Genomic DNA, 23580 nt, shown 5'->3' with positions numbered 1-23580 from the left:
TTTGAGTTTCAAATTTATTTTTGCATTCAAACACATTTTTTTTTATTGAAGTGACGTTTTCTTCGATTGAAAGTATATATTTTGATTGAAGCAACTTTTTATTTGATCGAAGCAACTTTTTTTTTGATTGAATAATAAAGACACAAATCTACCTCCATATAAATTCTGCTGTTTTCACTCTTCATAAAGCACAGAATTTAGTTTCTTGAACTCATTTGAGTCGACGTTTATTGCAGCTCCGCAACTCGGACCGTAACAAACGTAACACAACACAGACTTTCTGTGTCCGTCAACTATATCTGTCCCTCGGTTAACTCAAAGCCAAAAAACAAAAGTTCCTATTGTTACATTCTAGTCAACAGTGATGCGCTCTTCTAAATTTCCGACCAAAAGCACCACTTTTATTATACCGTATCAATCCATGGAAGAAACATTTATTCATCATGAAGTTATACAGCAGCCTTTAAAAGAAAAGTCACATCTGTTTTGTTTTCTCCTGGATTCTGGTAAGTTGAAGAAGTTGTCAGATCATATTATTACCGTACATATTGTCAGTTTACGGTAATGCTTTAAACTACCAATGTGCTATCCTTGTGTTGTGTTTCACCAGTCAGTAAAATAACATTTCTGTATCTGGACACGAGCTCTGTTTTCTTGTATTCTTCTATTTATTGGTGCTAAAATTAGGGTACGCGTTATACACGGGCTATAAATAAATAAGGACATAAATAAGCGATGATTAGCTGCTAATACGGTAATAACACAAATGGTTAGCATGCGTTCGCTAGCATTAGCACATCGTTCAAACCACTACACAACTGGATTTAAGTGTCCGATCGCGAGTGGAAACTCACAACAACAACAACACAAAAGATGATACATACAGGCATTGCCTCTGTAGATATTTTACAAACATTAACAAAGAACATAGGCTCGTTGTGGCATGTAACCACAGCCACAGGGCAATGTTACGACGGCGTGACGTCACGGCCGTAAAGTGGGTGTTGGCAACAAAGTGTGGTGATAAGATAATGGCGACCAACAATAAACGGCAGTAAGCACAGAGTCAGTTTCCGAGCGTTTGATTGAACATAACATTGGCGACGAAGATGGAGCTTCCACTCTTGCTTCTTCCTCCGTTCCTCGCCCTGCCTGGCGAGCCGCCAATCCCGTGGCCCCGCTGGATAGAGTCCTTCGAGACTTTTATAGAAGCCATCGGGCTAGCCGGCGCTAGCGATGCGTGAAGGCGGGCTATGCTAATCCATAGCCTGGGCAGTGAGGGCCATCGCATCTTTCGGACCCTCGGACCGGCCACGAAATTTACGGACTGTATTGCGTTGCTCTCCAGACACTTCGCTGCTCCACAGGCGTGTCCAATAATGAGGGTAGGATTGTAGATTGACCCGTATATCGACTGCCATGCCTTTTTGCTAAGCTCCTTCTTCACTATGTCAGATTAATGCAGAGTCTGCATCACTGCAAACACTGCACCCATTCGCCTGTTGATCTCATGCTCCAATTCTTTTCCCACCTTTGAATAACACTGAGATAAATGAACTCTTCCACTTGGGGCAGGACCTGATCCCTGACCTGAGGAGGGAACTCCACAGTTTTATGACTGAGAATCATTGTCTCAGATATGGAGCTGATTTTCATCCCAACCACTTCACACTCAGCTGCGAACCGCTCAAGTGAGAGTTGGAGGACAGTAGCTTAGAATAAAGATGAGAAGATACTTTTACTAAAATACAAAGAGTGGAAAAAACAGGTAAAACGAGAGTGGTAAAACCCATTACTGTACATGCTGAGGTGCCCCCACTTGAGCGTGAAAGCACACTAAAAACTAAAAGGCATGCATTTCAATATAATGGTAAATAATACAGTTTAACACATATTGCCAAAAGCAGAACAACGACCTATATGCCAATATATACCAATTTTTAAAAAAAAATTCTATTAGAAAAAATTTTCTGTAAAATGTTAAACATTCTTGTGCATTTTCCACAGTAAACATTGAGACCTTGGGCCTCTTTTGACCTCGTTGTGAGTTTGTAAGGTTGTGACTTCTGATTAAACAAACTCAATGCCAATCAAAACGTTTGTTCTTCTTTTTCCCCAAATTAGAATTGATAAGAGAATCGATAAAGAATCAAATCATTAAACAGTATCGATAAGGGAATCGGAATCGTAAAAATTGTACCAATTCCTATCCCTAACGTGGAGAGAAGTTATTGAACAGTCTGAGTTCAGTGTAAAAATATACAGTGCCTTGCAAAAGTATTCGGCCCCCTTGAATCTTGCAACCTTTCGCCACATTTCAGGCTTCAAACATAAAGATATGAAATTTAATTTTTTTGTCAAGAATCAACAACAAGTGGGACACAATCGTGAAGTGGAACAACATTTATTGGATAATTTAAACTTTTTTAACAAATAACAAACTGAAAAGTGGGGCGTGCAATATTATTCGGCCCCTTTACTTTCAGCAGCAAACTCACTCCAGAAGTTCAGTGAGGATGTATGAATGATCCAATGTTGTCCTAAATGACCGATGATGATAAATAGAATCCACCTGTGTGTAATCAAGTCTCCGTATAAATGCACCTGCTCTGTGATAGTCTCAGGGTTCTGTTTAAAGTGCAGAGAGCATTATGAAAACCAAGGAACACACCAGGCAGGTCCGAGATACTGTTGTGGAGAAGTTTAAAGCCGGATTTGGATACAAAAAGATTTCCCAAGCTTTAAACATCTCAAGGAGCACTGTGCAAACCATCATATTGAAATGGAAGGAGCATCAGACCACTGCAAATCTACCGAGACCCGGCCGTCCTTCCAAACTTTCTTCTCAAACAAGGAGAAAACTGATCAGAGATGCAGCCAAGAGGCCCATGATCACTCTAGATGAACTGCAGAGATCTACAGCTGAGGTGGGAGAGTCTGTCCATAGGACAACAATCAGTCGTACACTGCACAAATCTGGCCTTTATGGAAGAGTGGCAAGAAGAAAGCCATTTCTCAAAAATATCCATAAAAAGTCTCGTTTAAAGTTTGCCACAAGCCACCTGGGAGACACACCAAACATGTGGAAGAAGGTGCTCTGGTCAGATGAAACCAAAATTGAACTTTTTGGCCACAATGCAAAACGATATGTTTGGCGTAAAAGCAACACAGCTCATCACCCTGAACACACCATCCCCACTGTCAAACATGGTGGTGGCAGCATCATGGTTTGGGCCTGCTTTTCTTCAGCAGGGACAGGGAAACTGGTTAAAATTGACGGGAAGATGGATGCAGCCAAATACAGGATCATTCTGGAAGAAAACCTGTTGGTATCTGCACAAGACCTGAGACTGGGACGGAGATTTATCTTCCAACAGGACAATGATCCAACACATAAAGCCAAATCTACAATGGAATGGTTCAAAAATAAACGTATCCAGGTGTTAGAATGGCCAAGTCAAAGTCCAGACCTGAATCCAATCGAGAATCTGTGGAAAGAGCTGAAGACTGCTGTTCACAAACACTCTCCATCCAACCTCACTTAGCTCGAGCTGTTTTGCAAGGAAGAATGGGCAAGAATGTCAGTCTCTCGATGTGCAAAACTGATAGAAACATACCCCAAGCGACTTGCAGCTGTAATTGGAGAAAAAGGTGGCGCTACAAAGTATTAACGCAAGGGGGCAGAATAATATTGCACGCCCCACTTTTCAGTTTTTTATTTGTTAAAAAAGTTTAAATTATCCAATAAATTTTGTTCCACTTCACGATTGTGTCCCACTTGTTGTTGATTCTTGACAAAAAATTAAAATTTTATATCTTTATGTTTGAAGCCTGAAATGTGGCGAAAGGTTGCAAGGTTCAAGGGGGCCGAATATTTTTGCAAGGCACTGTATATATTTGAATTGTGCTATAAACATTTGATTTGGTCACAAGGTATTCAGGGAGGGTCTTAAATGTACATCAGTGTTCTATGGTACTGTTAACTGTGTGTCTTTAGGTCAATTACCATTGCTAGTATATACTAGTATATCATTTTTTTTTCTCTGTCTCTCTCTTTGCTGACAGAGGAAATTGATGATTGGTTAGGTGGCTCAGAGCGTTAGCAAAGCATTCGCTTTCTTGTTAGCACTAGCATTTGGCATGGCGAGCGTCATCCTAAACTCTCGGGCAACTTTTTTTTTTCACATGTAATTCGTGGCACCCAGGTGGGTACCATAAATTGAAAATAATGTACTATGTTCCTGCTGAGTGTCCATTATCATCACCGAGTTGATTTTGCCCTTGTATACGCTACAATATAATAATTTTTTTTTTTTTTATTAGGCTACCAAAAATAGTCACTTGCCCTAAACTTTTCTTGAATGACATATCCATGAACCTTGTGTGATGTTTTTATAATCAAAACAATCAGATGAAAGGTAGGAAAGGAAGGAGATTTACAGCCTCACCTGCCTATTGAAATATACAGCTATATATATTAGGGGTGTAACAAAACACACAAGTTGCGGTTTAGTATGTACATCGGTACGGGGTTCACGGTTCGGTGCGTGTTCAGTACAACAGGAAAAACAAAAAGGCTTTTTTTCGGACTGCATTTGAAAGTTAAAGTTTGTATTTCATAACTCTTTTATAGGTGAAATTTAAAATAAAGATGTCAAAAGTGTGATCTATGTAACGGATAGCTGGGACTGAGGGGCGTGGCAAGATGGGCGTGTCTGCACTCTTGCTCTCCAGGTGCTCCCAATTGCCTTAATTGGCACCTGGCTAGGTGGAGAGGAAAAATGAGCGGCCATAAATGTGGCATCGGGAGAGCACAGGACAGACCACCCGCTCTGCGGAGGGGGTCGGCACGAGCAAGGGGCACTGGCAGTTGTATGACGCACGGCATGCAAAAAAGCTCGACACCACGCTTGCCTGCAGCTCCCAGGACTGCAAGGGGGACAATTGGACGCTACCTCCCAGCCCCTTGATAGCTACCACATTAAAAGAGCGGTGGGCGAGTTTTATATTTTTTTGAACCTTTTTTTTTTTTATTTTACTGTTCTTAATTCTTTTTAAAGAGACTTTGAGGGTGGCCCAGCAGGGATTTGAAAGACTCAACCCCCAGGAGTCCTGGAGTCCTGCTCAGGTGGAGGGATTTTTGTTATTTGCAGCGATGTTTTTTTTTTTTTTTGGATTTCCTGAACTGAGCCATGAAGCAGCGCTGTCCGCCCAGGGGGGTACGAACGCCACACCGCCCAAGATGGGACGGATGCAAGCCCTTTTTTTTAAGACAACCGTTTGTGTGATTTTAATTTTTTTTAATAAACCAAGTGGTGCGAACTGAAAAGCCTCGTCAAGCCTCCTCCTTGCTGCTGTCTCAGGGGTGAAACGAACTTCCGGGTTCTTTACACCTACATTTTTTTTTTTTTTAATATTGAAAAAAATCAGTTCAATTAAATCAGTTCATATAAACATCTTTGATGTGAAAGACATATAGATATCATGTAATAATGAGTAGAACATGAAAAGTAACGTTGAACAGTTACTTTGCTGAGTGCCTAATTACTCTTACAATGAGTTACTTACTGGATTACTTTTTGGGAGAAATAATTTGTGACTGTAACTGATTACTGTTTTAAAGCAAGATTAACACTTCCCACAGCCCTCGTGAGGATAAGCGTTCAGGAGATGAATGAACGAATAATTCTCCATGAAAAAAATGTTTGGCAAATATTATTCATTGAGAACCTTATGGCAAAAGGCTTTCACAATCTCCTCGAGGTGTTGTGTAAAATGTGCGTTTGTGAATGTGTGCCTGTTTACTGTAAGCCCTTATTTATAATTTATCATTGCCAGTGACCCAGAATTGCAGCGTTTTGTCTCTCAAATGTGAGCCTACTCAAGCATCTTTCCCTCGCTCCCCCTTTCTCCCCCCTTTGGGAATTGTCTATTTTCGGATCCTGATGTCTATGACAGCTTTCACACAATCGTCATTGGCACTGACATTGAGAGGTGAAAGCAAGCACAACAATACATGTATATAAAGGAATATTTAGAATGACTACCGGAATAATAACATTTTCTAGCAGTCTTCAGGATGTAAAAATGGTAATCACATGTATTAAAATACAACAAAATAGGTCAACAACAATTTTCCAAAAGGATAAAAGCATCCCCAACACAATACCAATTTTCCATCTGTTTATTCTCAACTCGTACCTAATGCATTGTGTGGGAATCTGCAAATAAATTTCATGTGTGGCGACTAATGCCACTTTTTCTGCATTTTTTTTTTTTTTTTTTTTGTCCGATTGGTCTGAACAGTTTTAATGTATCACATGAGAGTATGACATACTCCCATTGTTATCATTCAACGTGCCTCGTTTATTATGAGAAAGCAGCGAACAGAAAGGGGTTATGGGGGACAGAAAAAAAGAATGTGAGAGAGAGACAGAAGAAGCACAAACAAAAACAAATATATTGAATGCCTACACTAACTGAATATGTTGGTGCTAAAGTTAGGTAGTTGTATTTACGGTTGACACCATTTGGGGGGCCTGATGACCAAGGAAAAAGGGGGATGGGGAAGAATCAGATAGATAAGTGATTGGGAGGGGTGAAGTGTGCACAAATCAGCCATGTGAGGTGTAGAACCCTATATTTGTGTGAAACCCTTGCGAGTGTGGACATGTGAGCATCCTATTCTATGCTGCCTGATTGCTAATCATGACACTGAGTTTCTCTACTTGAGTGTGTCTAATTGCACGCGTCATGGGTCAATCCCATTACTGATGCTGCAATTTTCAATTTACATCTGTAACTGCAGATGAAAGGGTCAGTCAAAACATATATTTCCGGACCAGACATGATCCAGTCAGCTGTCATAACAATGCAGTATGTACAGTATTGGGTTTTACAATACCACTCTCGTTTTACCTGTTTTTTCCACTCTTTGTATTTTAGTAATAGTATCATCTGATCTTTATTCTAAGATACTGTCCTCCAACGCTCACTTGAGCGGTTTGCAGCTGAGTGTGAAGTGGTTGGGATGAAAATCAGCTCCATATCTGAGACAATGATTCTCAGTCATAAAACTGTGGAGTTGCCTCCTCAGGTAAGGGATCAGGTCCTGCCCAAAGTGGAAGAGTTCATTTATCTCAGTGTTATTCAAATGTGGTAAAAGAATTGGAGCATGAGATCAACAGGCGAATGGGTGAAGTGTTTGCTGTGATGCAGACTCTGTATTGATCTGACATAGTGAAGAAGGAGCTTAGCAAAAAGGCATGGCAGTCGATATACGGGTCAATCTACAATCCTACCCTCATCTATGGACACGAGCTGTGGGTTGTGACTGTAATAACAAGCACCCGGATGCAAGTGGACAAAATTAGATTGTTCCGTAGAGTGCCTTTGCCCTGCCTTAGAGGTAGGTTGAGAAGCTTGGTGATCTGGCAGTCTAGCCCAGTGGTTCTCAACTTGGGTTTGATCGAACCCTAGGGGTTTGGTGCGTCTGTGGTGCCTCTGCCACTGAGGTCAAGACACATCGACTCATCATGTCTATACGCGATGGCATGCCCCGCTTGGCCATCACTGGCTGCAGATGATCACGTGACATTGCTTGGCCAATCAGTGCTGCGAGGAATTTGGTGCACTCAGGAGTGATCGAAACTGCTAATATCACCAAAGTACGTAGTGCAATTACTTTCTTCATATTTTAATTCACAATAACTATGTCGCGTTAAAAAAAAAGTGGTCAGACGATTATGTAAAATGTGGATTCTCATGTATCATGGAAGGGGATGAGAGTCAACATCCTGGCTGCATGATTTGCGATGTCAAGTTGAGCAATTCTAGACTCGCACTGGCAAAATTAAAGGAACACTTCAAGAAACTGCATGGAGACGGGGAATATAAGAACACGCTTGCTGAATTCAAGGTGAAGAGAGTCAGATTCGATGATGAGGCCACTCTGCCTGCTTTTTTTTGTACCTATTACCATCATATGAAGTTACGTACCTGATCACACAGCAGGGCAAGCCACACACTATTGGTGAAACACTTGTAAAACCAGCTGCGTTAAAGATGGCGAATCTGATACTCGGAACACTATGTTAGTTTTGTTCTGCACGGTTCATTTTGTGCACCAGTAGAAAAAGAATGTCTTGAAAAAAAAAAAATCATTATTTTAATTTATGCTAAAGATGGGTTTGGTAAATGCGCATATGAAACTAGTGGGGTTTGGTAGCTCCAACAAGGTTAATAACCACTGGTCTAGCCACTGCTCCTTTACATTGAGGGGAGCCAGATGAGTTGGTTCGGGCATCTGATTAGGATTCCTTGTGGGTGGCTCCCTTTTGTAGTGTTCCAAGCATGTACCACTGGGGGAAAGTCCTATCAATGACTCAAGACATGGCATGGTAATGCCTCTTGGTCCTGGATGAATTGGTTTGGGGAAAGAGAAGTCTTATCTTCCTGCTGATGCTGCAGCTCCTGTGACCCAGAGCATATTAGCAATAAGCAGAGGAAGATACATGGCCACATCTGCTGTGGATAGGGCAATTTGCTTCTAATTTGATATATATACTGTCCGTCCATCCATCCATCCATCCATCCATCCATCCATCCATCCATCCATCCATCCATCCATCCATCCATCCATCCATCCATCCATCCATCCATCCATCCATCCATCCATCCATCCATCCATCCATCCATCCATCCATCCATCCATCCATCCAATGCTTAGTCCGGCAGTTGAGTCGCCACTATATACTGTATATATAGTATATACCGTATTTTTCGAACTATAAGTCGCAGTTTTTTTCATAGTTTGGCTGGGAGTGCGACTTATACTCAGGAGCGACTTATGTGTAAAATTATTAACACATTATGATATCATTTCACATGTTATTTTGGAGTTTTGGAGTGACACTGATGGTTTGGTGAACTTGTTAGCATGTTCTTTATGCTATAGTTATCTGAATAACTTAATAGCTATGGCCACGTTCGCGTTCTGCCTTTGGCAATGTGTGTTCAATTGTATTATTGACTTTTTTATATTGAAATGCATGCTTTTAGTTTGTGGCGCTTTCACGCCCACATGAGGGCGCACTCGCACTTGTTTACGTGAAGGCGCCAGAAGAAGACAGACAGCTACGCAGCTTGAGTTGAGTGGGCGAGTTAGCAAGAGAGAAACACGCTGCGAATCTACGTTCATTGTTTATGCTTGTAAAATATCTCTACAGAGGCAATGCCTGTGTGTATCATCTTTTATGTTGTTGTTGTGTGTTTTCCACCTACGATCGGACACTTAAAGCCAGTTGTGTGGTTGTTTGAACGATGTGCTAATGCTAGCGAACGCATGCTAACCTTTTGTGTCATTGTGTAACAGCACCAAATTATCATTTATTTACGTTGATGTAAACCTGTTTGGTATCAAGGACGAAATTGATTCCGCAAATTATACGGACGTCAAGCATCATCATTTGGGAGTTTAGCTTGCTGTATAGCCAGGACCGAGCTGTAGCATCCTGGTGAGGACAGTATATTTCGTTGTTCATGCACTATACACTTATTCAGCATGTTGTTCTCTATTGTATTTTTATATTAAATTGCCTTTCAAGGTGACAGATCTGTTCTATGTGTTGGATTTTATCAAGTAAATGTCCCCCAAAATGCGAATTATACTCCGGTGCGACTTATATATGTTTTTTTCTCTTCGGTGGGCATTTTATGGCTGGTGCGACTTGTAGTCTGAAAAATACGGTATTAGGAGGGTAACAGTATTTGTATTCGTCCCGTACCGTGACAGTACAGGCATCATGGTTCGGTGCACACAGTCAGAGGGCGAATATATTATGAGTTTAAAAAAATGAATAATTTAAAAAAAAAAAAAAACTGTAAATGTTGGGGTTAGTCAGAGATTGCGCTAGACTTTTTCGTTGTCTGTCATTTTGACTGACAGGGTCATAAAAATCTGGTCATAATCTATTTTTACCCGTCACTTAAATTTTTAAAATGTTAATAATGACATACTCAATAGTATTTAGTTTTCATTCATCGTTAATTAATATTCTGTCCGAACAAGTTTAACAGAGAATCCACACCGCGCCATCACACATCAAGCAGCTGTGCGTCATTAGCGCCTAGCTTGCCTTAAACACGGCTTTTTAGGAAGGGTCGGACTTGACAAGTCATTAAAAAAAAAAAAAAAATTGAGGATAAGCCTGAGAATGATCGGTTTTCTCTCTGCTCCATATAAGCAATATTTCAACATTGCTTACACGGCCGAGAGTCGGGCAAACTGCTCGGATGTGTGTGTGACATGCACGAACAGTGCGTGCATGCTATCGATCCATACACTTTGAATATAAACCTGTACAGGGATTATTTATGCCTGTTATTTGTGTCCTCTTTTTAATAAGCAAAATATGATATCCCTGGAATGACGGATGACAGCCAGCATGTGTGGTTGTATGGTCATTTGTTTTGATGCTTCAGCACATGTCGGACTGTGAATTGGTGCGTAGATATGACAAAAAATCGGATTCGTGCATTAACACCTATAGTATGAACGTAGCCATAGGCTTGTTGCTGTTAAAAAGAGGACACTAATAACAGGCATATATAATCCCCGTTTAGGCTTATATTGAAAGTATATGGATCGATAGCATGCACGCACTGTTCGTGCATGTCACACACACATATGGGCAGTTTGCCCCGACTCTCGGCCGTGTAAGCAATGTTGAAATATTGCTTATATGGAGCAGAGAGAAAACTGATTATTCTCAGGCTTATCCTCAAACCTACTTTTATTTTTTTATGACTGTTGTCAAGTCCGACCCTTCCTAAAAAGCCGTGTTCAAGGCAAGCTAGGCGCTAATAACACACTGCTGCATCGCTACCGGAGCTACCGTACCGTCTCTCGCTTTTTGATGACGTAATTGGTGCATTGAATCCGATTTGTGGGACTGGACAGTACAGACCGCCGCGACAGTCTGGAAAAATGTGGCCCAGATCGGATTTAGACCACATACGAAAGTGACCCAGATCGGATTTGAAATGGTCCCGTTCTATGCGACTTGTCACGTTCAGACCGTCAAGTTAATGCCTCACTCGAGTCGGAAAAACACGAAAAAATCGGATTCATGCATTAAGACCTGTAGTATGAACGTAGCCTTAGTTCGGACGCTCATTTGCCTTGACATTTTTCCGAGTAAGGCCAATGACGTCATGCATCAAGAGAGACAATAGCTAATTAATATGCTCACTCGCCACCCTGTGGTCTGGGGTGTGAATTGCAACCTGTCAAAATGACGGATGGACTTCAGTTTTTTCCGTCACCGTTTTAAAAAACCGGTCAACGACGGAAAATATTCGGTTAACGCGACCCCTGGGGTTAGTCCTCCTTCCCTCCAGGGAGCGGAAGCGGTAATGTGCCAAAACCAACAACCAACATTACGGGAAAAAAGAAGACAAACTGACTAACTAGGAAAGTTATGGCGAATGTACAGAGTGGGAACTATCAAACACAGTATTACTAACACTTTAGAAGTGATTTAGAAGTATTTATTTTTGCACGACTTCATGAGATGCTTTTTCAGTTTTTGAAGTATTTGCAGTTTTTATTTTACTTTAGCCAATACATAAATAAATCTTATGTGATTTTGTTAACTGATGATGGTTTACAATCAACTATGTGTAATCCAACATTGAAAATGGTAGTGGTAGTGTTGGTAGTTTAACTGTTACCTCACTCAATCCCTACAAAAAAGGGTGTGTTGTCCTTTTTTTGCACATAAACTGTGAATTAAAGAATGAAAGAACAATAAAAACACAAATTCACAAGTTTGATTTTTTTTGTTTATTTTGCACTTTAATAACAGCTTCTTTTTAGTTTTAGTCAATAGAACAAACTTTAACCGTGACATACTGTATGTGTACATTACACCTCTAATATATGTTATTTCTCAACAAGAACACAATTGTCCTGTGGTTGTGTGTGTTGTCTGTGGCGAAAGGCAGCATTGCTCAGACCCAATGGATCACGTGTGGCTCAAAATACACACACGTTTGTGCCAAAAACACACATTAGGTACAATTAAATGTCAATCCAAAGCAGAGTAAGTCATAGACTAATTACACCCTTTGACATTCCTCCAGCTCTTTGTTGGAATCTCTGAAACAACCTGGCAGGATACGTGACCAGAGAGAGTAATAGAATACACCTTGTGTCAAGTAGGGTTCATGCCCCCGATGATTTATGACTTTGACCTCTGTGACCCCGCCCCCTTTGATCGTAGTCCTTTGATCTCTATTGTGATGACAGATGATTTATGACACCGCCCCCCTTCCCCCCTTTGATCGTAGTCCTTTGATCTATATTGTGATGACAGATGATTAATGACCCCGCCCCCCTTTGCCCCTTTGATCGTAGTCCTTTGATCTATGTTGGTGATGACAGATGATTTATGACCCCGCCCCCCGGACCCCTTTGAACGCAGTCCTTTGATCTATGTTGGTATGATGTCATTGATGTGGTTTTGGTCATGACAGATGTTTTACAACTTTGAAGTTTAGCGCATGCGCGTTCCGTGGTATGGGTTATGTCCGTACATGTCCCCCCTTGAAAAAAGGTAGTGTATGTGTGAGGGGGCGTGTTTAGCGCATGCGTGCTATGCGTGGTATGGGTTATGTCCGTACATGTCCCCCTAGAAAAAAACGTAATAGGTGTGGGGCCGTGTTTAGCGCATGCGTGCTCCGGGGTATGGGTTATGGATCTAATTTGGATTGAGTTAATTAAAGGGGTATTTTTGATGGATCTAATTGGGTTTAATTAAAGTTTTTTTTATTTTTTTTTGATGGATCAAATTTGGATTGAGTTAATTAAAGGGTCTTGTAAGGTTTTGATGGATCTAGTTGAGGGGTTAATTAAAGGGTTTAGGGTTAAGGTATGACTTAATGGTTTGTAATTAGAGGGTTTATTGTGGTGTTGATTGATCTAATTGGGGAGTTATTTAAACGGTTTTTGGATGGGTCTAATTTGTGTAGTTAAATTAAAGGGCTTATGTGTGGTTTTGATGGATCTAATTGTGTAGTTAATTAAAGGGTTTTGTGTGGTTTTGATGGATCTAATTTGGTGTGAGTTCATTAACGTGGTTTTGTATGGTTCTGACGGATCTAATTAGATCTAGTTAATTAAAGGTTTTTTGTTGTTGTTTTTTTTCGGTTTGGATGGATCTAATTTGGGGGGGGGGGGGGGGTTAATTAAAAGTGTTTGTGATCATGGGTGTGTCTTAATTGGGTGTATGTCCATATATGTCCAAACGAGACGTTGTCACGGTTGTTAGGATATGTGCGGTCATGCCTCTCTACAAAAAAAAAGGGGGGGGGGGGGGGGCGTGTTTAGCGCATGCGTGCTCCGGGGTTTTGGGAAATGTACGGACATGCCCCCCCCCCCCCCCAAGAAAAAAAGTAATGGGGGCTGGGGGCGTGTTAAGCGCATGCGTTCTCACGGATGTTGAGACATGTCCGTACATGTCCTAACGAAGAATCGGAAGTAGTAGGGCGTGGCTAGCGCCTGGGCTAGTCGTAGCCAAAGCGATGTCCCCTTTGACCCGTACCTATTTGGAAACAAGGGGGGTTATGGGAAAGTGTGGGTGGGAAGGGGTAACTTATCTAGGCATGTTCATGCATGTCCGGACAAAGCCCCCATGGGAGGGTGTGGTCTGTGTGTAGGCTAGTTTTGTAGCAATGCTGAGTGAGTATTTTTCCGGCGAATCTTTTACCTTCTGGATGAAGTCTCTTCTGTCAGGTTTGTGGTTCTATAATAAGTTTTAAGAAGTCTTGCACGAGTTCAATTTCAAGCATTTGTGAAACTACAGTTTTTATATCAGAGTAACTTCATTCCATTTACTCAAAGTACAGCGTCTTTCAAGTATGAAGTTTGCTTGATCATTTCACCACAGATACTACAGGCAGAGCATTGACTTCAACTCCAGACAGCTTTTTGCTGCAACTATAGGTTGGTACTAATGTATACATATATACACTTAGGCAAATAACTATGTATTTCAACCGGATTTAAATCATTCTGTTTCGCAAAGTTAGCATGCTCTCTATATCTTTAAAAGTAACCAAATAAGAGTTGGTGACATACCAGTTTTGTTGCTGAAGAGTCTTTTCTCCCCAACTTCTTCCTTGCGATTCCGCGGGCCGACTGATTCGAACCATGTCTCAAAAATCGACGCGAATCTCCGCCCCTCTTCCATAGCATGGAAGCATAGTGTTCTGGTTATTATGCAGTCGACCTAGCATACAGTTTCAGAGGTTTGCACTGGTGAACGGTTAGGAGTTTACATTCGAGTTTTCTCAACAGACTGTAATATATTTGATCCAAATAAATACCAAATGCTCTAAAATACTGTATATAGTGTTCTTATTCTTCAATCAGTTAATATACACATCTTTGATGTGAAAGATGTTATAGAATGTATAAGGTGATAACTTGTAGAACATGAAAAGCACAACATAAAATGTTAAATATGAACTACTACTGCATCCGAAGTGTTATGTAGATATTATGTGAATGTTCATACTTGTAATTCTTGAGGTTTGAGGATTTACTTCCTACTACAAAACACATCGTCTCTAAACTCGGTACATTTTGATATTTATGGAAATGTAACTATTTCGTTGTTAGTACGTTTATAAAGAGTTTAGTAAGCGAGATGATTAAAGTTATACACTACATGAGACAGTAATTCATTTAATTTTAGGGAGAAGTAATTTTTAACTGTAACTCATTACTTTTTAAAAGCAAGATGACCAACAGTGGTTACAAGTTAACTTTTTGTGTTTAAGAATGACAACTGCCATCTTGATATTACAGTGAGCAAACAATAGGATGATGTACAACTCAGTTTCATTGCAAACGTATTAGTTCAAGAGTGTTCCATTTAAAAGACCCTCTAACATAAGAAAAACAAATGGGAACTAATATTCACTTTGAAACTAAAATTACATGACATAAAATGTTGAATATAAAAGAATGCTACTTGTAGTTCAGCGGGTTGGACTATTTATACATTTATGTTAATGTAATTATTTCCTTGTTAGTAAGTTTTTAAAGAGTTTAGTAAGCGAGATGAATAAGTTATACAGTACATGAGTTACTAACTCATATAGTCTTTTTGGCAAAAGTATTTTTTAACTGTAACTCATTACGTTTTTTTTTAAAGATTAACAACACTGGTTACAAGTTAACTTTATGTGTTTAAGAACGACAACTGCCTTCTTACTATTAAAATGAGCAAAACAATAGGACGATGTACAACTCAGTTTCATTACAAGCGTGTTAGTCCAAGAGTGTTCCATTTAAAAGACCCCCTATCTTAACAAAAACAAATAGGAACTAATGTTCACAAAATTACACAGCATAGAATATTGAACATAAAAGAATGCTACATCTAAAGAGTTATATGTTAGAATATTTTTAAAGAATTCAGTAAGCGCAATGAATAAGTTTAAACAGTATCCAGACCAAATTGACAGCCAGCTGAGTTATACTAGCCATCTCCACCCCCACATATTTTTAAAGAATTCAGTAAGCGCAATGAATAAGTTTAAACAGTATCCAGACCAAATTGACAGCCAGCTGAGTTCTACTAGCCATCTCCACCCCCACCTGCAAACACATACAACGTGATAAAAGATACATCTGAAAGTGTCAATTTCAACAAGGGGCAAAAAAAGCAGGTTTCAAAGACCTAGAAAATTATGTATTTAAAAATATCTGCAATGATACTATTATCTTGTTATTTCAAAAGATTTTATGAACATTACTTTAGTACAGTACGCATTTGTTTTGTGCATATATTAATTTCACATGCTAAAGAAATGTTTGTACGCCTGATACAGTTGGTATACCTTCTCTTACAAAATCATCTAGTAATTGCATAATAAGTGCTCTTATGCAAACGTGTTCATTTGAAAAGTGCAACAAGCAACAAATACAGTACCTCCAAAAGCATACTGCACATATCTGAACAATGATGAAGGAGGGGAATATGTTGGACCATTTTTAACCTTCTGTCTGTTTGTATTCCAAAAGCTACTACTTACACACACTTATCTCATACCTGAGTCAATCCAAGTTAATTAAAGAAATATTCAGAACAGTATATGTTGCGTTAGCAAGTTTGATAAAAAATAAAAAACATTCAAATAAGAGTTAGGTAGTTACATACCGGCTTTGTCAATGACCATACGTGTGCGCAGTTTGAAGAGGAGTCACGTTTCTCATTGGTTCTCTCATTGGTTATTCAAAATCATTCTAAAGTACTTCAGCCATAAAACTATTCATTTAACTTTCTGCCAATAATGCAATTCAGTGCAATTGAGGTGGCACTGTCATGACTGAATGTCAGACTGTCATGCCTCATTGTGTGAAGTTTGCTCGTTCTTCCCCACTCCATGTGTGGGGTTTACGACGGGTGCTCAAGTTTCCTCCCACATTCCAAAAAACATGCATGTTAGGAGTATTTAACGCATCAAATTGGCCACATAATTTTTTGGGTTGTCTGGAAATTAGTCTGGTAACCCTTCCATTTTGGAAGGATCTTAGTGTTCGCGGCATGCTCGTAAGGCCTCCTATTTTTACCCATTACATACTTTCCTGAAGACTTAAAGATTGGCATTATTTTTTTTTTCTTCCTCAAAACCCTGTTTGTTTGTTGTTTTATTTTTTTTAATAAGAGCAACTTTATGTATCTTTAATACATCATAATAAAATATGTCCACACCATTTAGCAGTCTAAATTTGTCTTTTGAAAACTTCAGCTGTACACTCACTGACGTCATGCTATTGGCTCCGGCCATCCTGTGTGGACTTTGCATGTTCTCCCCCTGTCGATGTCGATGTGAAACTCTAAATAAGCTTCATAAGTCACATCGACTTACCTCTTTTTTCACTAGCAGGCCAAAGTGTTCCACGGTGTGTCTGTGGTTTAAAAGAAAAAAACTACAGTAAACATCAGTGAATCAAGAACTCTTGTGTCACCACGTGTGAACAATCCGTCATCCTCAGTGTACCTTTTTATACCATCCGCCAACAACGATGGCAGGTACAGTATTCTATTTTTTTCCTTAATTTTATTAATACGTCGTATAATACATGTTTTTGGGTAGTAGTTTTTAGGTTTAGGGGGTATTTAGGGGGACCTAAAGGGTTAATTCCGATTTATGCGGTAATTTGGGTTATGTCGTCAGCGTAAGAACGGATCTCGTTCGTAACCCGGGGGACTACCTGTAATTTGTATTGTATTGTGTGAGAAAATTGTATTCATGCTTAAATCACAACCATTATACATCATATTTTGCATGCTTATGTTATGCTTGCATGAGAACATTGTAGCATAGAGCATCATTGTTATATTAACCGGCTTGAGTGTGCCTTCCCATAGCCTTGACTATCGTAGACTGTATCACAATATGCCCAAATATGGACTGTTATGTTCCTGTGCTTTCCAATATGCCCTGAATGAATACAAAGGGCGACTGTGGCTTATCATCGTTCTAGCCAGAGCCGGTGTTCAAGGTCGTATCTTGAGGTGTTTTTCCCCCTACTGGAGATGTTTTTCTGTGGAAAACCACCAGAGTTGATACTTAAGTTTCAGTCTCGTTTTCATAGGTATCGTTTCACAGTAAGCATCCTTGGGTAACGCCCTTTCAACAGTATAAATGTCCAACCTCTATTGTACTTATGGGTGATCACAGCAGCTCCTGGCAGAATCACATCATTTTGTACCCCTGATATATCATGTTTATAAAGTCTTCGAAGCAGGCAATCTTTGGTTGGTCGTATTCATTTCTCTCATCGAGCTATCGAGGTAACACTTGTCTTGGAGTTCAAACCTGAATTTCCCTGACATATTGTACTGATTTTTTTTTTGGTTGTTGTTGTTGTTGTTGGAGACTAAATACAAAATGGAAAAAGATTCACTTAAAATTAGAGAAAAGTAAAAAATAAATGCAAAATTTCAAAAAATGAACATGCAAAATGAAATGAAAAATAACTAAATATTACATTGATAAAATGCAAAGTAACAAAAAAAACTTTGACTATGTTCAAAAAAGAATACGTGGGCAGACCGCATTCATACGAATGGCTGGCTGTCAAGTATATACGGAGGCAAGTTGATGATAAAAACGGCCCCTTTTGAATTTTCAACAGTGTATATTCTATAAGAGGCACTTTATAATGTCTATGTTGAGCTTTATTGGTATGTGCGTGGCGTATTATATATTTTATCTAGGTGACGAGCTATTTTCTACTTTTTAAGCTGACTCTGCTAACTGGGAATGTATCGCCAGGGATAAATTCATTAAGTCGCTACCTCTTTAAATTGTCAACTCTTTCAGAGGCCCTTTGTGACGTTCACACTCATCTATATTTGTGACTATTGGTACATGACTGGCTTTCACGTGCTAATTAGCTCGATTTTGTAAGCTTTGAGCTAAGGTATCACCTTCATGGAAGAGTAGCAGGTCGATGCATGACAACCTGTATTGTTTACACCAAAATGTTTGACATTATTATATTATAGAGATCTGTATAGATTGAAAAGTGATGTCAACAAACAATAAACACAAATTTATAATACAAAACTAATTTCATGTTATTTTATTAGGTCAAATTTTCATGAACTGCTTCTGCTGGGGACTGCTGCTGGCTGTAGGCCAAATGTAGCCCATTTTTCAAATAGCAAAAAACATTAAATAGGCCTTTTATTTCATGTTTTGACGGCTGACCGTTGCCATCCAAGGAATGGCGCAAGAGTCGTGGATCCGAAGACTGCGCTAAAGACTTAGTTAGGGCTCTCAGGGCATGCCACCAAAATCTCACAGCTGATAAAATGGAGTATGCCTGGATGGTACCTCAATAGAGAGCCAATGACATATTAATATTTAACCAATGTATATAATGCAGCAGATTTGTGGTCATTTAGAAAATGTATTAAGATAAAGGTGCACATAACACAAGCTGAGATTGTTGGACAGACCAGTTTTTTTACAGTATTTGCCCGGTATATAAAATTCTTTTTTTTTACTTGTATATGAGTACATTTTTTTTGTTTGGACGATTACTTTTACTTGAGTAATATTATTTTGAAGTAACGCTACTTTTACGTGAGTAAAATTTTTGGCCACTCTACCCACTTCTGGCAAACAGACGTAACTCAGACCTTACAGGTGTTCCACCTGCTGAAATAAGGAATCCTAAAATTGAATTTTAAATCACAGTTTAATAGAAATAATTTAATAGAAATAATTAAAAAAAAAAAAAGATTACATTTTTAAAGACAAATCATTAAAATAATCATTTATAAAAATAAATTGATCATTTAAAATTTTAAAATAATTAATCATTAAAAATAAGTTCATAAAATAATTAATCATTAAAATAAAAACACATTCATTCCTTTTCAATGCCGCTTAGCCTCACGAGGGTCGCGGATGTGCTGGAGCCTATCCTAGCTTACTACGGGCAGTAGGCGGGGTACAGCCTGAATCGGTTAACAGCCAATCGCAGGCCACAATGAGACGTGCAACCACAGTCATACCCAGAGCCGTATAAAGAGAGTGGCGACACCCCCATAGGGATCGATTATCCGATTTTACTTCTGGGTTTTCCGGGATTACGGAGCCTCGGGTAGTTCCAAGCACAAGCAGAACTGTAGTGGTTTTCAATGAAACTGACAGCGGTAGTTGCGACATTTATGGGAAAATGGATATAATCATGTATCTAAGTGATTTGATTTTGTCATTGCATTATAACATATATTCAAATGCTAGTTTTACATTTGGAGGGGTAAGGCATCAGCTGAAAACTATGTAAACTGTAACACAGAAGTGAACTTTCCGATGTGGAGTGAAAGTTTCATGTTTGTTTGGCATTTCCATGAGAAATCAACTTTTACATTGAAATGCAGGATGACTTAAGTTTTTCTTTTTTCACAACAAGAATGCTGTTTTTCCAGAAAATGTCTAGATTTCCTTGATTCACCTACCTGTGGTAATATATTAAAGCTAACACTATGTATAACATATTTTATTCCCAAGTTCTAAATGGCACATCCTAGTTTGTTTTGTCGCATTGACATATAAAACCACTTTTGTTTCCCAAAACGTTTGAGGTCACGACTTTTAAATTATATTTTCCACTTTTCTTTACTGTTGTACGTTCTAATGCTTATATGTATATGTGTGTGTGTGTGTGTGTGTGTGTACATATTCCTTATTTTATAGACTGTTTGACCTGAAATTACGTTTAACAAACATTTCCTGCTTAACTCAAATTTTTAATATAGCCTCTAATTTTAGCAAAACCAAACCTGTACCTTTTTAGAGGCATTTTTCATTTAGCTTGGACCCAAGCAACACAAATACAATGATCACAAGACAGGAACAAAATTGTATTATTTTCATTGTGTAATGTATAACAATAACAAGTTATTACCCCTTGATAAAGAAAAACATTTTTTATTGAACAATTGATGAAATTGGTGTCGTGGTTCATTGTTTACACCTAACATTTTATGGATCAGCGGCCTTTGATTGTTGGTTGTGCAGCATGGCTTCCGCAAAGAATTAGAGCAGCAGAAAAAATGGATGGCAACGGTCAGCCGTCAAAACATGAAATAAAAGGCCTATTTAATATGTTTTTTGCTATTTGAAAAATGGGCTACATTTGGCCTACAGCCAGCAGCAGTCCCCAGCAGAAGCAGTTCATGAAAATTTGACCTAATAAAATAACATGAAATTAGTTTTGTATTATAAATTTGTGTTTATTGTTTGTTGACATCACTTTTCAATCTATACAGATCTCTATAATATAATAATGTCAAACATTTTGGTGTAAACAATACAGGTTGTCATGCATCGACCTGCTACTCTTCCATGAAGGTGATACCTTAGCTCAAAGCTTACAAAATCGAGCTAATTAGCACGTGAAAGCCAGTCATGTACCAATAGTCACAAATATAGATGAGTGTGAACGTCACAAAGGGCCTCTGAAAGAGTTGACAATTTAAAGAGGTAGCGACTTAATGAATTTATCCCTGGCGATACATTCCCAGTTAGCAGAGTCAGCTTAAAAAGTAGAAAATAGCTCGTCACCTAGATAAAATATATAATACGCCACGCACATACCAATAAAGCTCAACATAGACATTATAAAGTGCCTCTTATAGAATATACACTGTTGAAAATTCAAAAGGGGCCGTTTTTATCATCAACTTGCCTCCGTATATACTTGACAGCCAGCCATTCGTATGAATGCGGTCTGCCCACGTATTCTTTTTTGAACATAGTCAAAGTTTTTTTTGTTACTTTGCATTTTATCAATGTAATATTTAGTTATTTTTCATTTCATTTTGCATGTTCATTTTTTGAAATTTTGCATTTATTTTTTACTTTTCTCTAATTTTAAGTGAATCTTTTTCCATTTTGTATTTAGTCTCCAACAACAACAACAACAACCAAAAAAAAAATCAGTACAATATGTCAGGGAAATTCAGGTTTGAACTCCAAGACAAGTGTTACCTCGATAGCTCGATGAGAGAAATGAATACGACCAACCAAAGATTGCCTGCTTCGAAGACTTTATAAACATGATATATCAGGGGTACAAAATGATGTGATTCTGCCAGGAGCTGCTGTGATCACCCATAAGTACAATAGAGGTTGGACATTTATACTGTTGAAAGGGCGTTACCCAAGGATGCTTACTGTGAAACGATACCTATGAAAACGAGACTGAAACTTAAGTATCAACTCTGGTGGTTTTCCACAGAAAAACATCTCCAGTAGGGGGAAAAACACCTCAAGATACGACCTTGAACACCGGCTCTGGCTAGAACGATGATAAGCCACAGTCGCCCTTTGTATTCATTCAGGGCATATTGGAAAGCACAGGAACATAACAGTCCATATTTGGGCATATTGTGATACAGTCTACGATAGTCAAGGCTATGGGAAGGCACACTCAAGCCGGTTAATATAACAATGATGCTCTATGCTACAATGTTCTCATGCAAGCATAACATAAGCATGCAAAATATGATGTATAATGGTTGTGATTTAAGCATGAATACAATTTTCTCACACAATACAATACAAATTACAGGTAGTCCCCCGGGTTACGAACGAGATCCGTTCTTACGCTGACGACATAACCCAAATTACCGCATAAATCGGAATTAACCCTTTAGGTCCCCCTAAATACCCCCTAAACCTAAAAACTACTACCCAAAAACATGTATTATACGACGTATTAATAAAATTAAGGAAAAAAATAGAATACTGTACCTGCCATCGTTGTTGGCGGATGGTATAAAAAGGTACACTGAGGATGACGGATTGTTCACACGTGGTGACACAAGAGTTCTTGATTCACTGATGTTTACTGTAGTTTTTTTCTTTTAAACCACAGACACACCGTGGAACACTTTGGCCTGCTAGTGAAAAAAGAGGTAAGTCGATGTGACTTATGAAGCTTATTTAGAGTTTCACATCGACATCGACAGGGGGAGAACATGCAAAGTCCACACAGGATGGCCGGAGCCAATAGCATGACGTCAGTGAGTGTACAGCTGAAGTTTTCAAAAGACAAATTTAGACTGCTAAATGGTGTGGACATATTTTATTATGATGTATTAAAGATACATAAAGTTGCTCTTATTAAAAAAAATAAAACAACAAACAAACAGGGTTTTGAGGAAGAAAAAAAAAATAATGCCAATCTTTAAGTCTTCAGGAAAGTATGTAATGGGTAAAAATAGGAGGCCTTACGAGCATGCCGCGAACACTAAGATCCTTCCAAAATGGAAGGGTTACCAGACTAATTTCCAGACAACCCAAAAAATTATGTGGCCAATTTGATGCGTTAAATACTCCTAACATGCATGTTTTTTGGAATGTGGGAGGAAACTTGAGCACCCGTCGTAAACCCCACACATGGAGTGGGGAAGAACGAGCAAACTTCACACAATGAGGCATGACAGTCTGACATTCAGTCATGACAGTGCCACCTCAATTGCACTGAATTGCATTATTGGCAGAAAGTTAAATGAATAGTTTTATGGCTGAAGTACTTTAGAATGATTTTGAATAACCAATGAGAGAACCAATGAGAAACGTGACTCCTCTTCAAACTGCGCACACGTATGGTCATTGACAAAGCCGGTATGTAACTACCTAACTCTTATTTGAATGTTTTTTATTTTTTATCAAACTTGCTAACGCAACATATACTGTTCTGAATATTTCTTTAATTAACTTGGATTGACTCAGGTATGAGATAAGTGTGTGTAAGTAGTAGCTTTTGGAATACAAACAGACAGAAGGTTAAAAATGGTCCAACATATTCCCCTCCTTCATCATTGTTCAGATATGTGCAGTATGCTTTTGGAGGTACTGTATTTGTTGCTTGTTGCACTTTTCAAATGAACACGTTTGCATAAGAGCACTTATTATGCAATTACTAGATGATTTTGTAAGAGAAGGTATACCAACTGTATCAGGCGTACAAACATTTCT

Source organism: Corythoichthys intestinalis, chromosome 4 (genome assembly GCF_030265065.1).
Source record: "Corythoichthys intestinalis isolate RoL2023-P3 chromosome 4, ASM3026506v1, whole genome shotgun sequence".
Classification (NCBI taxonomy): domain Eukaryota; kingdom Metazoa; phylum Chordata; class Actinopteri; order Syngnathiformes; family Syngnathidae; genus Corythoichthys; species Corythoichthys intestinalis.
The sequence above is the reverse complement of the archived record's forward strand: the minus strand, read 5'-3'. Positions refer to the sequence as shown.